General features: G+C 44.2%; 1 protein-coding gene across 1 annotated transcript in view; it reads right to left on the bottom strand.

Moving 5' to 3' along the window:
- The window catches only part of LOC144755524 (C4b-binding protein alpha chain-like), a 553,044-nt gene that overhangs the window by 177,007 nt on the left and 362,971 nt on the right, over window positions 1–13,066 (bottom strand). The window lies entirely within an intron of this gene.

Here is a 13,066-nt window from a genome sequence, read left to right as displayed (position 1 = left end):
CGGATGCGTTTTGCTGCTGCTTTGCTACTCTCCTGCCTCAGGTAGGAACAGAAAGCAGGCAGCCTCCCTCCCCTACCCAAGCCAATCACAATGCTACAATGGGAGTGTTGTGATTGGTCCGGACGGCGCCCAGTTAGGCATGACTGGTTTTGTCGGCCCCAGAGGGCCAACCAAACAGTCAGGGCCCACAGTATTGGGAAAAAAACTCCTCCCCGACTCACCCACCCCAAACCAGGCATACTCCCCAGCCAGCCCACAACCAGGCAAATCCTGCCTTCTGCGATCTCTCAGCACGAGAAGCAGAAACATAAAATGCTATTTAAAAAATGCAGCTCCTGATTTGGGGAGGAGGTGGCTTACCCTACATGAGCCACGAAAGTGGACCAGGGCCCCGGGGCCCATATTTATTTTATCGAGGAGAGGGTGTACGACCCCCTGTCCACAAGACTTCTCAAGGCCCCAGGAACCTACACCCACAGTAATTATTTTTTAAATGGTAAGGGGGTATGGCCCCTTAATGACTCCAGTTAACGGCCCCAGGAACCCCATAACCTTGGGCCTAAGCATTTGTTTTGAAAGGGGAACCATCTATTGGCCCCAAAGACCCCATCCCCTGGGGCCTGATGGCAGCAGTGTCCCAGGAACCCCATTTTCCGGTACACTGCAGTTCAATGCCTTCAAGAGTTTGGGCAGGGAGACCTTAAACTCCCTGCCGGCACTCTTGCTGATAGAGAACAAATGCTTTCTACCATTCGCGGCAGCAGAGAAAATCTGGTACAACCTGACGGGAGCAGACAAATGGAGTCATCTCTTACCCCACTTTAATGGGTGCAGGCAGGAGAGCCACCAGGGACTCGGTGGGGGTGGGGGGGGTATGGGTAGAGGGGAGGGAATAAATTGCTATGTCTGCCTGAAGATTAGGGGGTGGGGGAATTGACAGCTTGCAACAACAAGCCCTTCTTTACCGTAATAAAATGATGAAGACTTCTGACAGATCATGCACAATAGGCAAGAATAGCTGTTACAGATTGGGTATTAGGAAATACTAGAAATAAAAGACGAACCAAAGCAGTCTCTTGCTAAGAGCCCAGATTATGGAATGCCATCCCAGTTCAAATCCAGCAGGCCGCATTCTTTCTCTACCTCTAATGGAGCCAAGGGTGCACCTTTTCACCTAACAGCATTGCAAGCTGCCCAGTTCTGTGTTCGAGGGAGCACATATATCTCTATCCACCACTACAGTCCCGTCCCTGCCCAATTAGTATTTAACACCCATCAGACTTGGTCTATAGCTGCTGCAGCAGGGTCTGCCTGTACACAATGCCTACAGCACACAGTACATGACCCAAGGTTTGTGAAGCTAGTTTAATGGGAAGTGGACTTGCACATGCACTACCCAAATGCAAATGAACATGCCATAGCTATGCAAGCAAATAACGAAATGGCACCCTTGAGGACAGTGTGATTACAGGGGAATATTACCAGAGAATACCTTGGAGAACACCGATTGGCCACACAAAACCCCAAGAGCTTTCATTCTGGAATGTGCCAAAGTGGCTTTGAAATGCAACTATTTCGAATTTGAGGGTACTCTGTATTTGCAGACGGGGGGGTACATCAATGGGAAGTGTTTTTGCCCCTAGCGTGGCCGGACTTTACGTCCACGACTTTGAACAGAAATTCATCCTTAATGACAGCAATCCCTTTCGAGAAAATCTGAAGTTCTGGAAACGCCACATCGATGATGTTCTAGCAATCTGGCAGGGACCCACTGAACAGTTAGATCAATTCATTTCCTGGATCAACACTTGTGATGGCAACTTGCGATTTACAAACTGTTATGACAAAGAAAAAATAGTATTTCTGGATGTAGTGATCAGCAAAGAGAACAACCGATTGGAGACCAGAACCCACTACAAACCAACGGCAAAAAACAACCTCTTGAGGTTTGAGAGTTTCCACCCTCGCCCACTCAGGGAAAACTTACCGTACGGACAATTCCTCAGACTTAGAAGGAACTGCAGTAAATTATCCGACTACAAGGAACAAGCAAACGATCTATCCAAAAAGTTGCAAATGCGTGGCTATCCAAACAAGATTGTAAATAAATGCCAGAAAAGGGCCAGAAATCAACCGAGGGAAGTACTACTTGAAAAAAGAACGAATGCCAACAACTCCATACCTCTAACCTGCGTAACTACATACAACGCAGTATCTAATCAGGTGACGAGGAGCATAAATAAACACTGGGCGATTGTAAATTCTGGAAACCTACACTGGGAGAAAGCCCTTTTCTCCTTCAAAAAACAGCATAGTCTAAAGGACACCCTGGTTAAAACCAGGCCCACAGTAAAAGCTGTTCCGACTAACCAATCCATCACTGCAATCTGGGGGCTCCCTAATGTGACTGGACACTATCGCTGTGGCAACTGCTGTGTTTGCCATTTGACAAGAAACACTAAGACACTGGATCTTGAAGAAGGAAAAGTATGGAGACAAATTGCGCATACGAACTGCAATAGCAACAATGTTGTCTATTTGATTGAATGCATTTGTAAAAAACAGTATGTAGGGATGACCACCCGTAAGATCAAGCAGCGAATCAGCGAACACCGCAGCACTATCCGCTGCAGAAAAAGTGCGACCAAACTGACGGACCACTTTTTAGAGAAGAACCACACACCCAACGATATGATATGGACTATCATTGAGCAACTACCAGCCGGGCCAAACCTACAGAAACGTTTGTACGAAAAAGAACAAAGATGGGTTTATAGACTGTCCACACATATCAATGGTCTCAACGATAACATTCAATGGGCGAACGTTCTATAAAATGACCTCCCCCATTCGTCTGTATACATAGTGCCTATATACTTAGGGTTGTATTAATTCCCTCATCTATTAGTTTTTTAACAACCCATCCTTGTGAATTATGACAGTCTACACTAATACTGAACGCATTGCTCATGCAAACTTAAAAGACATCCCAACGCATTGTTTCCGAAGGTCCATGTAAGCCTTAGGACATACTATAGTTTTTGTATCTCTCTGCAGAAATTCCCTCCCTTTTCCTTTCCTTACTAATTACACGGGGCTCTACTCTCCCCAGTCATCGAGAAAGATGAGACCTCGGTGTTCCGATTAACATACGGAACATGCAAACCGTTCCCGCAGTGTTTACTGCCTACGGACGACGCGGTTACTATGGTAACTGACTTTGTGTGTACACCCGAGGCTTCCGTAGCGAAAGCCCGGGCCGTTGCGTGACGTCAGGATGCTTTGCCAGCCACGCCCCTCATTACCGATGGCGGCCGCCTTAATGCCGGCAACACGGCCGACCAGATTACGGGCACACGAGGGACTCCATAGGTATAATGCCATGCCAGACCTGCGAGAACTGTAAGTAGAGACCCCCGGCACCGCACGAAAACGCGAAGTCCCACGCATTTTCGGCTCTACTTTCTCTGAGAAAATTAAGCCTATTGGTTAGCTACTTAGCATCACCCTTACTCGTTTTTTTACAGAATATGTTTTCAACCACAGGCCTCTCCTCCCTCCTAATCCCATGCTGCCCTATGACTCTTCACTAGGAGTAAGCACTTCTACTATGTGTTTTATGTTGTGTTTGTTTGTATTGTCCTGTATGGAATCTAGAGACATTAGACACACCACGATATGCCTATCACCTAGAATGACGTGATTGCAGCATAGTCACGCACCTATAGATTTTGGAAGCGTATGAATGAGTAATTAATCTCAGATCTTTCACCATGCACTCTACAATTGATAGGTGTGCCAGGTAGTCCAGTCAACAACATCTGCGCCAATAATCGATTCCGATAATTATGAGCTGCACCATGCACCCTAGATTTACTGCACAACAATAGTGCGCATTTAATCGGTGTGGGATGAATGATGAAGCACAAAGACAGGAGATTTCTTCACTTCACTACGTTGCAGGCTTGTAACGAGTTTTCTTGTGATCAATATTCCTTTTCTCCACAGGTCTTTTTATTGTTAGGATAACCACCACCGGGTTATACCTTTGTTGTTTTTTTCTGCCTGGTATCACGATTTGGTTACCTAGGCACAAAGGAATGACGGCACGGCAGGGTGTTAGTGTACCCTGACCACCCATTTCTTTGCTTTGGTCCTGAAGAAAAACCGGTAACTCCCATTACGGTTTGAAACATGTAGACCCACCACATATAATCCAGATACACTTGGTCATAATTAAACCTATTACTGTATCTACACATAGATTTTAATATTGTCCAGTAGTCTTAAAGAATAAAGTTTTTTCCAAAATAAGTCATACCAGGACAATTTTTAACACACCCACTCTTTTCTCTACATTCATCACTCACATACCAGCTCCACTTTATTTCAGGTGTTGTAGCACACCTTGATGGCACTCGGCCATCGAGGTGGCCCCGATGATGAAGCATGTCACCGACCAGGTCGGTGAGTGAGGGGTTACTAAAAAACAAAGAAGGACTCTCTTCTTTTTGAAACCGAATGATCCCGCCGAAATCGCTCTGCTGAGCATTTTTTCAGGTGGTACTCCTTCTTTTTGTTAATTTAGAATATTACCAGCCTCCTCAACCGGATTAGGGTTATGTTTAGTTGAAAGGGGTAAGTAAGCCTACATACATGTTTTATGTTGTGTGTCTGGACTAATAGGGCTAGGACAAACAACTAGGAATTACCATTCGATCCAGGGCACAGAGACAGTCCTGAAGAAAGCCTTGGCCCGTTAGTGGCCAGTTAGATAATGCAGAAACACGATACATACATATGCCACAGACACTGGCATATATCAATTTTTAACCATACCAAGGGCACCCATCATTAATGGAAAACCAGGGTATCCCCGAGGTCATTTTATTCTTAAGACACCGTCAGATACATTTCTAAAGTGCTCCCTTGAATATAGTTGCATAAATCCTGGAAGAGAGCCGATGATGAAGCAGGACACTAATATAGTGGGTGAGGGTCTATAAAACAACTAAAAAGAGTTTCCCCTTTGGGTTCATTCGTGCTCTTTAATCCCAAGGCATGAATAAATAAGAGGCCTATAGGAGACCCTTAAGTGTGATTTTTTGTAAAGGTAGTAAATCTGATACCTGGTGACGTGCATGACTAAGGGAGAGGTGACCATTTTCAGCAGACATTACACTGTTTGCTAAAAACGTTCCTTATCCTCTTGCCCTCCCAAGATTATAGTCATTGTCAGAGACTGTAGACCATGGGTGAAAGACAAATGCACTGGGGGGAAATCTTTGTGTGGATTCTCAAAGGACATAAGTGAGAAGAATTTAAACAAAAAGAAAAGGAAGACATTGCCCCAGTACCCCCTCTCCCCCCTCATTCAACTAAGCCACAGTGCCTCTGCCTCATTACATTAGGAATTCGGCATTGAGAGCCCCCTTTCCCTACTGCCGGCATTAAGGGGTGCTTAGAAGAAGGTGAAGCCCCAGAAACAATGTTTATGAGCTATTTATGGAAAAAATAGGACAGTTACATCTAAATTTACTTCTCAATGTTCGACATTATGAATTGCAAGGACTCATAGGGACCTCTGATTAGAGATAATATCGAATCTCCGCAATGTTTGAGACCACCTAAAGTATGTGCAGTTGTAATAATAAAGTACCTTACAATAGGTTACAAATGAGTTTACTATTCACTGCTGCAAGTAGGCCAGTGAATAGATGTTCATTGCGAAATACTGGAACATGTGAAAAGATTTTTCAAATTAGTGGACCAGCTAACAAACCGGTGCAAAAGTCAGTCACCGTCCACGCAGCCTGCTAAGTTATTGACTTTTTACTGGGCATAATGGCCTATCACAGATAGCATTCTGCTTTGCACATTCAATATTTACCTATGGGCCATTTTACCTCTGGGGAGTCAGTCCACCACCATTTGACCAGCGTTTTAGACTTTCTGTCCATAGGTGAAACTGACATTACAAATGAAGGGAGCCATTTCTAGAAGCTACTTGGTCCATAATGTGAAATAAGGCAGCAACCATAGCACCACCTAAACATGGCACTAAATAACTACAGAAGGCCAGAAACAATGCTCTGTTAAGTATGCCTTGAGAACTTCAGATGTCTGCAAAGCCTATTGTTTAAAATATACAGAGTGCGGGCCTTGGGTTTGTCCCCTTCAGCCATTGGCTTGTTTGGGTCAGTCCCCTTAATCCGTTGGCTTGAGGCTTTGGCAATCACTTTTTGTATCAGGGTAGAACAGTATTACCCTCTCAGGTCCTGCTACTGGCCATTGAGTTTATCTTTCTGCTGACAAGGGAATGTTTCCACTGTATGGCATTAAGGACTTTGTAGGAGCAGCGGTAGTTGAGAAAGACTATTTATTTTAACAGAAATGGCTTCTTGAAAAGAAAACGTATCCATAAAACCAACACATTCTAAGCCAGAACAAATATTTACTTGGGGTTTGATCTAAGTAACTACGTTAATGCACCATAACATTTGGGTTTTTGCAAAATATTCACCACTTGTTACTGTGATAATTAGGAATGTATTTCAAGTTACATCGTACTTTTAGTTTATATTTTAATATAAATTGGGATCACCATTTACAAATATTCCTGCCACCTGCACTTGCAACTGAGGGGGAGGGGGGGGTCAAAAAACATTGTGAATGTCTGCTCTTCTCTATGGCATAAGCGTTTCTACTTATATCTCAATATTTATTTTAGTTTGAATACAAGAGCTACATAGAAGGTAGAATGATACATGAAACAGCCAATAGAATGCAGTGAGAGAGAAACTGTCGTCTGGGCGGAGCTAAAGCTCACATTATATGCAGTTTAAAGAAATGGTAACAGTAGGTGTTGGAGCTGCCCTGCCAAACCAGACCTAAAATGCTCAGACTCATCTGTCCACTCGCTGCAACCCTGCTACTTTTCAAAACATGGACTCCGACTATAGAGTACTACACCACCAACTAGGCTTTCGCCAAAAACAGAGCTCTGTGTCTTTATCCGACTGGTGACGGTAAAATGTAACTCGGCCTGCTTTTATTGTAATATATCCACTCTGTACTGATATTATTGTTCCAACTGTAAAATATAGCACCTTCCTGCTAATGCACACGCAGACCTCTTTTTTCATTGCAGTTTAATTTACACTCGTATCAGGATACAGTAAAAAGCACATAAAAAAATGTAAGAAGCTGGTGGCTTAGCGCCCAGTGGTGATGGCAGCGCAGCCGTGAGGCTCTGTTGGGACGCTGGGTGACTTGCCGAACGAAGCCTGACTTTTCCTGCGTGACGGTCATGAAGCTGCGTCGGAACATCCGGGGACTCTGATGCGGCGCCTGCAGTGACATTTCCTGGCTTTGTGACGGAGCGCTCCTCTTCAGTAAGTTGCTCTGCCCTGGCCGTGGCCGCGCCCGCCATTTTCTACGGCAGCGCGGACCCGACCTCTTTGCCGGTGCACGGAGCTCTATCACCTGGCACTCTTCCTTTCAGCTCCGCTTTTCAGTTTTGCCTTGCTCAATCTAAGACTTTGCCTGGGCCTTTCTATACACTGGAGTTCTGCCTGTATTTTCCAGTTGATACGTTCTTTGCTTTATTGCTGATTTTTCGGCTGCCATTTTGAATGCTTCAGGCGCTGTCTTCTGCAATTACCAAATATGACGCAGCAGTGCAATTAAGCCCTTGGAGATGGTTTCTTCTGCATAATTCTTCCTAATAAAGCTGGGCACTCTAAACCATGGTACAGGAGTATTTTTGAGACCTAGTTCACTGTTTTTTTCTCATGTTGTTTTTCCTTCCGATATTTCTTACTGGTTCTGGGGCTTTCAATGCTATGATGAGAGAGTGTTTCTACGCCCAAGGAATCTCCTTTTCTTCCCCTCCCACTACTTGTTAACAGCGCTGAGCTTATCTTTACTGTTGGCTTAGTGATTGAATACTTTGTCCTCCAGTACCTGCACGCGCTTCTATTTTTTGCATTCAGTGCTTTCCTGCGGGGTGTTGTTTTCTTGCCTCGTTGTACGGGCCGACTCAGGACGATGTCGCACATGCCTACCACTACAAAAAAGACTGTCTTTTTGAAAAACTCTAAAGTTTCTTCTGCTCTATCCAAACTTGACGATCCTCTGGCCTCCTCTGGGTCTGACACACTCATGGAATCCTCTCAGACGCCATCTGAGAAAGCTACCACTAAACGTCACAGGAAGGATCCTCCTTCACCTCCTAGTCAGCATACGCCTGTTTCAATGGAGCTTTTGCTAGAGGAAATACGATCTTTTTGCCCATTCCTGGAGGAAATTAGAGCTTTACGCCCCTTCATGGAGGAAACGAATGTCAAGCTCCAAACTCTTACAGACAATTCGTCCAACACGGATAACAGAGTTTTTTCTGTCGAACTTGCAGTCTCATCCATTCAGGACATGTGCTCTAAAGTCCCACATCTAGCTTCACAAGTATCCGCTCTCCAGAGACAAGTGGAGGAGTTGGAGAACAGGAACAGGCGTAACAACCTACGTATTTATGGCCTGGTGGAGGGTCTTGAGGGCTCGGATCCACTCGCCTTCTTTAGATCTTTCCTTCCCAAGCTGTTACATCTACCAGAAGGTACTACTCTTAACATTCAATGTGCTCATCGCCTTGGTCGTCCCTCTACTGCTTCTTCGCCTTCCCAGAGGCCACGAGGTGTCATTCTATATTTTCTGGAATACACTGATCTCCTTAATGTACTGGCAGCTGCTAAATCCACCTCTAACTTGACATGGTCTGGCTCTTCTTTATTCTTTGCCCAGGACTACGCAAAGGCAACGGCAAACCGTCGAAAAGCCTTCCAGAACATGAGGGATGATCTCCGCTCAATGGGTGCTAGATATGGTTTGTTCCACCCTTGCCTATTCAAAGACACCTATAAAAACAGGACCACCACCTATGAGGATCCGGTTCGAATGCAGAGCTTTATTAACGCACATAAGACTTCAGCTATGGACTCTTCGGGTCCTTCCTCATCTGCTCCTGGCTGAGATGCTCTGGACTGCATTGTTGTTTCTGTACTCTCGTAGTTCTGCCATGTATTGCTCCTTTTTTCTTGTTCTTGTTTATGGAGCTCTCTAATTCATGTTCATGTTCTCTTTAAGTCGCATTGTTGTTTCTTGTTTTTATTGCTCTTGTCCGACTCAGTTCTGTAATTTAATCATATGGTTTTTTTTTTGTCCTCGTCCCCGCAGGAATTTTATCTTGTCTGGTGATGTCTCCCTGGGTTCCTGCCTAGCCGATCCCGGATGTGCTGCTTTTCCCTTGTGGTTCCATCCCCCCCCCCGTCCTCTTCTCGCTTTCCTCTTGTGTAGGTATGTTTTTTCCTCGTCTTTTCATGTGTCCCTCTTTTTGGTTTGTTTTTCTCTTTTATGGCTTCATTTTTCTTGTTCCATTGTGGATGATGTTTTCTACGACTCGGACTCTGTTTACTTCTTTGCCTTTGTTCTTTCTCCTCTACTTCCTTTCATTCTTCTCTTCCACATTTTGTTTCTGTTCATTGCTGCTGTTTCATACTTTGCTTTCCTTAATTCCTCCTCCTTCCTATTTCACCTTCTTCCTTACAGGTGCTCTTCTCCTCACGTCTCATTCTTTCTTTTGGGATTTGTTTTCCATGCACTTTGTATTTACTGTGTTTATGATGTGATTCTCCTTTTGTCTTTTTTCCACCTCTTCATGGGTTTTTCTTTTCCATTTGAACTTGTTGTTAACCATGCTTTGCTTTATATGCTATGTCTCTTAATTTAATTTCATGGAATGTTAAGGGTATCAACTCTCTAATTAAGCGTCAGCGTATCTTATCTCATTTAGCCAAGTTGAACGTTGACGTAGCTTTTTTGCAGGAAACTCACCTATCTGACACTGAATCTGAAAAACTTAAAAGGGGGTGGGTGGGTAAGGTTTTCTATTCACAAGGTGATGGGAAGCGCAATGGTGTCACAATCCTTTGTCGTAAATCACTTCCTCTCACGCTTATTTCTGAAGAATCGGATGTCAACGGTAGATGGGCATTTGTCAAGCTGTCTCTTAGGGGTGTTTCAGTCTCTTTTCTCAATGTTTATGCCCCTACGGGTGGTGAGTCTCTTTTTTGGGCTGAGTTTTCCCGGCACATCACACGTTTCCTGGATGATAACTTTATCCTTGCTGGTGATTGCAACCACCCTCTAGATCCCTTCACTGATAGGCGTTCCACTGCCCGTTATATTGCCAGCAAATCACACAAACTTTTTACCCAAGCCATTTCCCAACATAAGCTCATTGACGCATGGCGTCTTTTCAATCCCACGTTAGAGGAGTTTACTTTTTATTCCCCTTTAAACCACTCTCAGTCACGTATTGATTGTATTTTTGTCTCTCACCACATGGCTCAATCTCTACGTGCAGCTGAAATCGGTCTGATCCTACTTCGGATCACGCCCCTGTTTTGATTGGCATAGATGTACTCCCTAAATCTGTAGGCCCTAAGAGATGGCGTTTTAATAATAGTCTTCTCTTGGACCCTAAATTTACTAGTTCCTTTTTGGCTTTCTCAGATGAATTTTTCAAATTTAATGATGACCCCATTCTCCCCGCTCACACTATTTGGGATGCATTTAAAGCTGCGGCTTGCAATTTCATTATCACTTTTGTGGCAAGGAAACGCAAAGCTGCTCGCACATTCACGGGGAATCTTCTCAAGGACATTAAGAGACTGGAGAATGCCTATTTTACATCACATGCGCAGGACAGCTTGACTGCTCTTGTGGCTGCTAAAATGAAGTTCAATCAAAAATCCACTGAAGATGCTTCTTTGTTTTTGTTAAAATCTAGTGCCAAGTTTTACGGGGGGGGCGAAATAAAGCTGGGAGACTTCTTGCTAATTATTTAAAAGTTAAGCATAATAAGTTGAACATTGAGTCTATTTATGATGCCAACTCTGTTCTCCATTACAAAGATGCTGACATTCTCACTGAGTTTTCCCTTTTCTATAAGACCTTGTACTCCTCCGAGATCTCTCCTTCTCCTCCCTCCCTCACACAATACCTTTCTACCATTCGCAAACCCGACCATTTCCCTCTTGATTTGACCCACTTAGAATCTGATGTTTTCCAAGGAGAATTGCTAACTGCACTTAAACACCTCAAATTAAACAAGGCTCCGGGGCCTGATGGTTTTACTGTAGAATTTTACTTGCATTTCTCTAAGTTCCTCATTCCCAAACTCCACCCTCTTTTAGGCTCCTTTTCTTCGCTTGGGTCTTCCTCTGGGTCCTTCTCCGATGCCCACATCTGCTTAATACCGAAAGCTGGCAAGGACGCCCAGTATTGTAAGAACTACAGGCCCATATCCCTGGTGAATATTGATTATAAAATTTTTGCCAAGTCTTTGGCTGCTCGACTTGACCATCTGCTTCCAGACCTTCTTGGGGGGAGCAGTCTGGTTTCGTCAATGGCCGCTATATAACCGACAATACCAGGCTCCTGTTTAATATTTTATCCAAGTCCTCTCGCCTTCAACATCCTCTTGCAGCAATTGCTTTAGATGCCGAGAAGGCATTTGATCGGGTGGAGTGGCCTTACCTTTTCCACACTTTGGAATGGTTTGGCTTTGGCCCTAAATTCATTTCCCTGGTTTCCCTCCTGTATTCCAACCCGTGAGCGGCGGTTATGTGCAAATGGTCAGATTTCTTCCTTCTTTGGTCTTGGCAGGGGTGTTCGTCAGGGTTGCCCCCTATCTCCTTTTCTTTTTAATTTAGTGTTGGAGCCCTTCCTCTCTAAGCTCCGCCAGAATCCTGACGTTCATGGATTTCAAACGGCGACCTCTCATGTCAAACTTGCTGCATATGCAGATGATATTTTACTCTTTCTCTCTAATCCCATGATCTCCATCCCAGCTTTTTTGGGGGAAGTGCGGAACTACTCTCTCATTTCTGGATATAAACTCAATAATGATAAATGCGAGATTCTTTCCCTCACAAAGTTCACCTTTAAACCGGATTTTAGTGCTTCCAATTTTGCCTGGAGTCCTTCGCACATTAAATATCTGGGTTTGCATATTACACCTTCAATCTCTGACACTGTTGCCCTCTGTCTCAATAAATGCATTCAAAAAGTTTCCGATCTAGCAACCAGATGGCACCCTCTGTATCTCTCTTGGTGGGGTCGCCTTGACACAATTAAAATGATGTTGTCCCCTATAATCCTTTATACTATTTCTAACATTCCGGTTCCGATCCCTTCCAAATTCTTTAAAAAATTGAATGCGGTCTGGTCCACCTTCTTGTGGAACAATAAATGCCCCAGGATGTCTCTGGCTAGACTGATTCGCCCTGCATCTGAAGGCGGAGTGAATTGTCCCGATTTTCCGACCTACCAGAAGGCCTTTTTGCTTCGCCAAGCCTCCTTTTGGTTAGCAGATCCTGATTCCCCATGTCCCCTGTGGGCTAAAGTTGAACGCCTTTTCTTGTCTCCTTTCTCCTTTGCTGAGGGTCTTTCTTTTTCCCGTAAACCTTCCTCACTTTTCACTCCGATTCATAAATATACCATTAAACTTCTTCTATCCTCGCTACTTCAATTCAGAAAATTGGTAAAAACCGGGTTATTTGACCAATAAACTGATCAGCACAATACTTTTTAAGGTAGACACATGCTCCATCTGAGATTTGCAGCCAAGTCATAGCGCCAAGACACCCACGGGTATATGCTGCGCTTTATAAATTTTTAAAATAAATAAATAAATAAATAAAAAACCCTCTCCTCCTGTTACTATTGCTGATTTTCTTTCCTGCACCATTTGGCATAATACTCATCTCTTGATATGTCACAAACCCTTTTTTTGGAAGTCTTGGAGGCACAAGGGGTTGGTTTGGATTTCACAATTGTTTTCAGGCTCCACCTTTCTGCCTTTCTCAACGCTTTCCACCTTGTTCGACCTGCATTCATCGCTCTCTCCCAAGTATCTCTTACTTAGAGAGGCAGTGATGTCTACGTATCTCCGACTCCTGCAGTTGCAGACACAGCTGCCTTCCCCTCCACCCTCTCCCGTTTCACA

The sequence above is a fragment of the Lissotriton helveticus genome, chromosome 5_1, assembly GCF_964261635.1.
Source record: "Lissotriton helveticus chromosome 5_1, aLisHel1.1, whole genome shotgun sequence".
Lineage (NCBI taxonomy): Eukaryota > Metazoa > Chordata > Amphibia > Caudata > Salamandridae > Lissotriton > Lissotriton helveticus.
Note: the sequence above shows the minus strand (reverse complement) of the source record. Positions and strands in the feature narration are given on the sequence as shown.